This window comes from Euprymna scolopes, chromosome 15, assembly GCF_053919585.1.
Source record: "Euprymna scolopes isolate OS-2025 chromosome 15, ASM5391958v1, whole genome shotgun sequence".
Taxonomy (NCBI): domain Eukaryota; kingdom Metazoa; phylum Mollusca; class Cephalopoda; order Sepiida; family Sepiolidae; genus Euprymna; species Euprymna scolopes.
In genome coordinates this window covers 88,759,840-88,769,964 of record NC_136496.1, presented here as the reverse complement: position 1 = coordinate 88,769,964, position 10,125 = coordinate 88,759,840, and positions in this window count along the sequence as shown.

Genomic DNA, 10,125 nt, shown 5'->3' with positions numbered 1-10,125 from the left:
GAAGTGTTTTTAGAAATTTACCTGTAAAGTCCGAAGTTTAAAACCTTTTTTTTAAACCACGTCGTTTTTTTATTTGTTTTGTTTTGTTTTTTAAATGAAACTTTATAATCTTCTTATATTGTACAGAAAGTTTCGTTTTATTACGAAAATTATTTCATTCAATTTTTTTTTTTTTTTTTTTGATATTAAAAAAAAAAAAATTCACGCCATAAAGTGGAGATTAAATATATTAAATCAAAAACTCGTGTATTTTTTGAGAAAAGAAAAAAAAATATTTCTTGAATTTTTTTTTTTTTTAAGGCAAAAAATTATAAATAAAATGTGACTAGTTTTCAGGTATGGAGGCACACATTTCTTTACACGCAAAGGTAGGCGGCTAATGCGAATGTGTGGTTTTTACTTCCTTCTGTCCACCCGTAATTCCAAAACAATCTATATATCTATAAAAGTGAACGTGTCTGTCTGTCTGTCTGTCTGTCTGTCTATGTACATTTCCCTACGCAATAACTCTGTCAATTTTTAGTCTATAGACTCGAAATTTGAAATACCGGGTACTGAGATTTGGGAAAATCGATGTGACGGGTGTCAGCCAGAAATTTGGCTGTTAAGGGGTCTAATTTCAACGATTTGACCTTTAAGAACTCTACCAAACTCCTCCGACAATTTTGGGTCTACACCCTTGAAATTTTAGATATAGGTTCCTTGAACCTGGATCTAACTTAATAAAGTGAGTTGAGCCCGAAACTATAAATTTTAAGGGGTCATAATAGGGGTCAAAGTTAAAAAAAATTGACCGCTATTTTTTTTTTGCTCAACATACACCTCCAAACACCCGGGCAAGGCCGGGCTGAAATGCTAGTAATAATAAAAAAAAAAAACTATCTACGGTTTTAAATAAAAACGTAAAATGTTTGCATGATGGCGGGTTTTTCAAATAGGCGTTTAAAAAATTCTTTTATTTTAAAAATAAATGTATTTTAAAATATAAATATGGATAAATTCTTAACAATGAAGAATGCAACTACACATTGATTAGTAATTTTTAAAGGTAAGTATTTTTTTGAAATTTATATCGATTTTTTATAATCGACCTAAGTTAAATTTCGTTTATTTACTTCAAATCTTTTAAAGAAAACCAATTCCAAAAAAAAAAAACAAATATTGCATAATTTGCTATTAAACCTGTAATTTTTTTAAATTTTGGTTCTTGCCCCTTTAATTGAAAAAAAAATTAGGGTTTGAATTACATTTTTCGAGTAGTTATAAGTTTGGAAAGACAGGGGGGTCGAATTATTCAATATTTTTTCACACATTTGTAAGGTCAGTTTCTGACACACCTAGCAGCCGACTGCTTCATTTAGTTTCTATGTAGTGTTTTTTAATTTGATTTATGCTGACACTGGCAAATGGATGCAGTCAATCCTCATTGTCGTGGTTACTGAAGACTTAGCATAAGGACAACCAGAGAGCATTGAGCCTCTTGTTGAAGAGGACATAAACAATAAACCTGGATAGTAAGTGAGTGAATGGAAGGATCATTGGTGTTTGTGTAGATTGATGATCTTTTAAACCAACACATTTCAGTTCCAAAAACTACCTAAAATGATCCAGTTGAAGATGTGTGAGATGTATTTTTAGCAAAAAATCATCCACAATTACAGTCTGTTTAAAAATGATGGATCCTTAATTTAAGTAAATTTAAGTCAAGGAAGATAGTTTGTCATACTGAATTGGTCGCACAGCTCGTCCACATTAAAACATACGATAAAACTCGATAATTTGATAAATTCATTTTTCACTTGTAATCATTTTTTTTCTAGATCATTTTTGTGATTTTTTGGAATCTATGCTAATTTCAACATGACACGTAAGTAGGTAATAATGTTTTCACCTGAAATGCGTTGGTTTAAAAGATCACCAATATACACAAGCACTGGATCCTTCATATGAGTTCTAGAAGTATCTTTCGAGCCAAACAAATATCTAACCTTGGAATGATTTCAGCTGGACCATCGATACCCTTGTAATTATTGCAGTCATCTTATGTTGCATGGGACAAAGGTTGAAGCCAAACAAAAATAATGTAGACAAATATCTTACAGTAGAACCCCGGGATACGGCATTAAAAATTAGCAACAAAATACAGTACAGTATATAATACACATGCATATAATCAAATAACATTATAAATAACACCGTAAGGCAGAACAAATACAGTAACCAGGAGCCGGAAAAACATTGTATTCCACATTGTAATCTGAAAATAAATGTTTCCTAGGTCCGCCATATCCCGGGGTTCTACTATATTTCGATTATTCAGGCATCTTGGTGTTATTTTCATAACGTTTCGGTCGATGTAACCTCCGAGTTCTTCAAGTGTATATTGTCAAACTTGGGAATCTTTCAGTCGAACTTGAGAATCTGCAGAGAATTTTGAATAGAACCCTTTATGTAATCCAGGGGGGTAGCATGCTCTTGTTCATTTATCCATGACTGGGTAGAAGTTCTGAGTAATTTATAGTTATATTTTTTAATGTTGCCTTCGCTGAAGATTGAACCTTCAACCTCCAGAAGAGTTTAACTTTACAATTGAATTTTTACCAAGTACATTATCCATTGTGCCATGGGTCTTTGCAGACTAAAGTAAGTCAGAGTTTACATCGACCGAAACGTTGTGAAAATAACACTCAAGATGAGAAAAGTAGTCCAAAGAATCCAAATAATATGAATAATCAATCCTTATCGATCATTCATATTATTTGGATTTTTTTTTTTTTTTTTACTACTTTTCTGATCTTATGTGTTATTTTCACGTTTTGGTCGATGTAAACTCCGATCTTCTTTAGTCTGCAAATAACATCTGTTCTGTAACAAAGTGTAATATCTGTCCTGGTACTACTCTTTATCTTTTTGTCCTCGGCCAGTGCAGGAGAAATCATTTTCATTTTTTTTTTTTTTTTTTTTTTTTTTTCCAATCTAGAGTACCTCTTTTTGGGGAGATGGATTTTCCCCACATTAAAAAAAAAAATCTGATCATGTGTCTAACTTTGCTCTTGTGGGGAGCCAAGTAGATAGAAACATAAATTACAACTTATGGAGATGTCATTTGATGGACTTGCTAATAACGATGTCTGACAGAGAGGATTGAAGGGAATGATTCAGCTGAATCTGAGAATAATTTTCGAACTGATTGGACTAAAAGTAGTAGTAGTAGTAGTAGTAGTAGTAGTAGTGGTAGTAGTATTTAGTATTGTTTGTTTGTTTGTTTGTTTGTTAATCAAGTAAAATTTCGGCATAGAGCTCATGAAGAAAATACCTCAGGCTTGTCTAGTCTGTACAAAGTCCTCCTCGTTCATCTATTCATTAATCTGCAGGATTGCAAGTGTTTATTACTCCCAACATCAAGGTTCAGCGGTTGCATGCAAAGTCAAGAAACATTTGATCCACTACACATGCAAAGGTATAACACAGAAGCAATGTTGCCACTTGCACTATATTGATCTGCACTGCCGCTGCTGTGTCTAATACGACCTTGCCTGCTGCATGCAGAGACAGAGTTAACCAGAGGATGATGGATTCTGATGTCAACTCTTCTTCCCAGGTTTTCATCAAAGCTCTGTTCGCTACGTGACTATGACACTACCACATTGTCATCACCCACCACCATGGTCAGGAAGTTTGGATTTTAGTAGGGTGTTGTTGTTTGTTGTCATATTGTTGTTGTTGATTGTTGTTGTTTGTTGTTACATTGTTGTTGTTGTTGTTGTTGTTGTTGTTGGTGGTGGTGGTGGTGGTGGTGGTGGTGGTTGTTATTTGTTGTTGTTCTTATATTATTGTTGTTATATTTGTTGTTGTTGTTATATTTTTTGTTGTAGTTGTTGTTGTTTGTTGTTGTCATATTGTTGTTCTTATATTGTTGTTATATTGTTGCTGTTGTCGTTTGTTATTTGTTGTTGTTATATTTGTTGTTGTTATATTTGTTGTAGTTTGTTATTGTTGTTATATTGTTGTTGTTGTTGTTGTTATATTGTTGCTGTTGTCGTTTGTTATTTGTTGTTGTTGTTCTTATATTGTTGTTGTTGTCCTTATATTGTTGTTGCTTCTTGTTGTCTGTTGTTATATTGTTGTTGTTTGTTATTTGTTGTTGTTATATTTGTTGTTGCGTTTGTTGCTATATTTGTTGTTGTAGTTGTTGTTGTTTGTTATTTATTGTTGTTGTTTTTATATTGTTGCTGTTGTTGTTGTCGGTGGTGGTGTTGTTGGCGGTGGTGAAAATAAAAATATTGTTAATAATTTTTACAGCAGTGATTGTAATCCTTCTCAACCGTTGTAAAAATAATTAAATGGCAATAGTTCGCACACATTCACATCATATAATAAATCTTTCAGTCTCTATAGTTCAATAGGGACAAAAATGGTAACATTTAATGCTACAAACCTAATAAAGCCATTTATAAGAAACTTTTCCAATCATCAACTGTCATGGCGAATAGCACTCTACCTGAGAGCCTAACATTCAAATTCCTCAGCCTAACATTTACGTGTAACATGAATTGGAACAGATGTATGGAAGATATTGCTGCTGCAACAAAGGTGGGCTCCCTCTACCATATTAGAAAACTTCTCACAGCTGCCAGTATTTTATATCTTTACAAAGCCACTATCCACCCATACATGGAGTATTGATGTCACGTCTGGGCTGGTGCTCCAACCAGTAGTCTCTCTTCCTCTTAAAAGGGGTCCAAAAAAGACACCCTAATCTAATAGTTAACGAAACTCCAGTCTCTGTCCCATTGCCGCTATATTGCATCCCTGTGCTTGTTTTACAAATACTTTAATGGAAGGTGCTCCAACAAACTCGCTACACTCCCTGTAACAGAGCCGCTGACACTGGTAGCAGCAACAGATCATAAAAGATATACAAATGACTACGCCAGGTGCATGAAGTAACATCACAGCAGAGATAAAAGGACTGGTGTTTAGCAAAACTGGTGTTCAGAGAAGCAGAGATATTCAAAATGTGTTCAGAGAAAGAGAAGTGTTCGAAACGAAAAGCCACACATGACCAGAGAAGGAGAAATAAGAAGGAGAAATGAACTATTTAAATATTTAGAAAAAATGCGTTGTTGGAAATATCAGATATAAAGGCTTTTGTTTAAAACTGGAAATGAGTCGAGTTTTTTTCCTGTCCTCTGTTTCTTTGATATAATAATTATGTTACATCCCAACCAATCTGACAATCAGCTAAACTGTTGCGGTCCTTAGACGTCGGAAGGCTTTCTACTTTAATAGCTTCTTTCCTTGAACTGCTTTCCCTTGGAATTCCCTACCTGCTTCCTGTTTCTCTGACTGTATCAACATGCAGAAATGCAATTTGAACAAACATGTCACTGCAGAACTTCCTATTTACAAAGCCCTTATAAATATGTGCCTTTATTCACAATAGCTACTTACATCTCGGTGGCAATGTGGTTTGCTTGTGATGAATTAAAGTAAGAAAAAAATCAACAAAACAAAACAAAACTTTCTGACCTTGCTGCTATGAAATAAATAAATTAAACTTTTATCTTACAAATTCATTTAATATATATATATATATATATATATATAGTCATCCACATACAGTACTGCTCCGCTGTTTCACAGCTCATCTATATATATATATATATATATATATATATATATATATATATATATATATATATATATATATATATGTGTATGTGTGTGTGTGTGTATAAAAAATAAAAATAAAAATATCAGCGGTGGTTTACGTTATGTTTTGAGAAAAAATAGAAAAACCGAATGAAATTATTAAAATAATCAACGTTTCGTCCTTATTTCAGAGGACATCTTCAGGATATTGAAGTAAAAATGCAAGAAAAGTATATAGATAGACATTGGACAACCCAACCTTCCCATATGCACACATATGTTTGTCCTTCCCGACATGGGTAGGATTCAAAAACTGTTCTCTTTTTCGTACGATCTATGACTTTTTCTTTTCTTGCATTTTTACTTCAATATCCTGAAGATGTCCTCTGAAATAAGGACGAAATGTTGCTTATTTTAATAATTTCATTCGGTTTTTCTATTTTTTCTCAAAATATATATATATATATATATATATATATATATACTTTGTGTGCATGTGAATTCTTTCCCTATGGACTCTGAAACGGCTGGGCAAATTTTTTATTTTTTTATTAATTTCACATGAAGCTACTTGATGTGTCTGGGAGTGTTCTTACATAGGTTTTGTATCAGAATGCTTCCGATAAGAATCAATAATTGAAAAAATCCAATTAAAAAAAACAATCTGATTTTGACAAAAGTTTGATTTTTATGCAACCTAACATCACAAGCATATTTGAAAAGCAGAAAGAACCAGCTTATAAAAACAACTGTAGATTCTTTGATAAGACAGGGGCACATTCGAAATGAATGCTTTTTAGAGCAAAATTTAGGCATAATACTTGACTTTTGTACACTTAAGTTAAATTCAAGTGATTATGTAAAACAGTTTCACAAAATCAACAGTTGGTTCTTTGATAAGGCAAGGGTATGTTCGAAATGAATGTTTCTGTTTGGAGCACAATTGAACCATGATACTTGACTTTTGCATTTTAAACTTTAAGTGAAGCCATTATTTACAGATAATTTTATAAAATCAACAGTAGATTCTCTACAGTGCAATGTAAACGACAACGTATTGTGAACTAACTCATAACCAGGAGGCATGTGAAGCTTCCTCCCGGTACACTAGAGCAGGCAATCAATTGATTTGATTAAAAAAAATTGACGGTATCACTGATTTTGCTGACAATAAAAGTATGGGAGGGTGGAACATTTGTTGATTCTCATTCAATCTCAGACAACACCAGGTCTCCCTGCGAGTATATATATATATATATATATATATATATATATATATATATATATATATATGTGTGTGATGCCTCCATTCAGTCTCAAGAGACAACGGACATCCCTGTAGCTGTAAGTGTAACTGCATGTGTAATTGTGAGGCAAGGGTTGCGCAATAACCAACTAGACCTCTCCTGAATCGGCATTACTTGGGTCCAGTGGCAAGGAGAGACCCAAAACTGACTAGAAACAATGCCGAGATAAGCAGAGAACACATAAAGCACCTGGAATCCCCAAATGGTCACCCATTTTAGTACTGACCAGGCTCAATACTGCTTAACTTCAGTGATTTGACAGGAACCGCTGTACCAGCATGATTTTATATATATATATATATATATATATATATATATATACAAAAAGAGAGAGATAAACTATTAAACAGTAAATTGGTTTAACGAGGGAGTACTACCAAAAATAGAGAAGATTAAATTGTACTTTCATCATAATGGAACAACATGCATAGCAAAAAGTCATTCATGGATACCTTGATCTTTTCATTGGTCCTTACGCAGCAGAAACCAGACCTTGTAATACTGAGTGAGAAAAAGATTGGAATTCTGTTGGAACTGACTGTATTGCAGAAGAAGATTAGTAATATGGTGAGCTATTAACCATATGTCAGGAAAAAAGATGGAATGTGGAATATTATAATTTGACTACGGTTTCTCGGGGGTTATCATAAGGGTTAGCTTGAGCGAAAGTTAACTTACATACTGAAAAGTCGTTTTTACTGTGTGAACTATCAGGGAGACCCGATGTTGCCCAGGAATGAATGAAGATCAATGAATGTTTCACCCTCCCATATTTTAATATCATCAAAATCAGTAAAATCGCCCATCTTCCAGTTCTTCCCCACAGTTACCTAGTCCACAATACATTGTAGTTTACATTGCACTGTAGAGAACGTACTGTTGATTTTATAAAAATTATTTTTATATAATGGCTTAAATTAAAGTTTAAAACGCAAATATCAAGTATCATGGTTTAATTGTGCTCTAAACAAAAACATTCATTTCGAATGTGCCTCTGCCATATCAAAGAGCCTACTATTGATTTTATATGCCAGGCCTTTCTGCATCAGCATGATTTTATATATATATATATATATATATATATATATATATATATATATATATATACATACGAACTCACACAGACACAGACACACACACACACACACACACACACACACACAGACAAAGTTCATTTTATATAATAGTAGGGATAGAGATAGAGGAATAAGAAAATTTTATGGTAGCTGTGCAGGAAGCAGCAGAGAAACAATTGTACTAGATTTGGCTAAAAATGGACAATGTGTGTTTGGCATATAGCAGCACTTGTGGTTGGCTGAAAAAAGTTGCAGGTTGAGATTTTGTCCAGTTGAGAGTCAAAACTTTTAAATAACATTCACTGATGCTGATTCCTAATCTTAGAAAAATTAGTAATTACAGAATTATGCTAATCATGATGATTTATTATTATTTTTTCTTATTACGAACCAACAGATAAGGCATAATCACATTGATACACTGGTTCCTGTTAGGTCACCAAAGTTAAGAAACGTTGAGCCTGGTCACTACTAAAGTGAGTGACCATTTAGGAATTCCAGGTGCTGTATGTGCTCTCCGCTTATCTCGGCATTGTTTCCAGTCGTCTTGGACTTCTCCTTGCCATTGAACTCAGGCAGTATAGATTTGGAAGTGTGATCGGAGATTAAACAACCCTTGCCTCACAATTACACATACAGCTACCCCTACAGGAGGTATCCTTTGTTTTTCGAGACTGAACGGAGGCATCAAAGATGCTGTATGTGCTCTTCATTTATCTCTGCATTGTTTCCAATGAAGCAGTGCCGATTTAGGAGAAGTGTGGTTGGAAATTTCACACGACCAAATATCCTTACAGGAGGTATCCATTGTCTCTTGAGTCTAACGGAGGCAATGAGTGTTACCACTGTGAACCAAAGGAAACGTCTGTCAGGTACATGAAAACGTTGGTTAGTAAGGTTTGAGGACATGCGTTGCATGAAGATAAATAATATGAGAATGATACGATGGATGTGTAATGTGAGTCTTAAAAAATAGATGCAAAACAGTTGAGGTACAAAGGTCCGTTGCCAGGGGAAGGCCAAGGAAAACATGAAGAGGAAGTGATGAGGATGGATTTGAGAGAAAGAGAGATAAATAAAAACCTGAGAGATAAGTTAGTTTGAAAGTCAATTTTTAATCACCTGAGGTTATGCTCTATCTCTACAAATCTACTATCAGACCATGTATGGAGTACTGTTATCATATTTGGGCCAGTGAATCTCTGCCAATTTGAAGGTTCTTAATAAAATGCAGAAACGTTTCTGTAATTTGATTGGCCCTACCCTTTCTTGTTCTCTGCAACCTCTATCTCACATAAATGATGTTGTTATGTTGGGTAGGCAATAAAATATATAAAGTAGTAGCGTTCCTGTGTGTGTCTGTGTGGACAACTCTCCTACAGCCCAAACCACTGGACCGATCATGACCAAAACTGACATGATGATGTAACCTCTGACCTTCATCAGATGCATTTTATTGAACTCAGGAATCTGTACAAAATTCTGAACAGAACCCTTTTAAGTAGCTTGTTCTTATTTCATCATCCACAACCAGGTAGAAGTTTGAAATGATTCATAATTGTATTCTTAGTATCGCCTTTACTGATGTTTGAACCTTAAATCCCAAAATACACTTTGAACTGATTGTAACTTAGTGCTTTTATCAATTGTGCTATGGATCCTTACTACTCATACATAGCTGTATGAATTGTATAGTCATAGTGGACGGTGTATGACTTATTTCCAACTGTTATTTCTGGTAAATATGTTCCTAGGGCTTGCTGCATTCAATATCCAACTTTTCAATGGTCAATGAAAGAAGTGAAAGTTCACTTGACTTGATATATAGATACAATAAATAAATATTATATGTGAATATATCAAACTAATGGTATTCACCTCATGCATTTATTAACTATGTGTCTTTTCGTATCTCAACACTCTCTCATTGTTTATTAATGATTCAAGGTAATAAAGAAAGGAAAGAATAACAAGATTGGAATGATCCAACCGGGGGTTTTCTCTTGGCTCTGCATAGAATTGAAGATAAGAGTCTCATTCTAACATTTAAAAAACGTTATTATTGATTATATTCGTTAGTATGACTG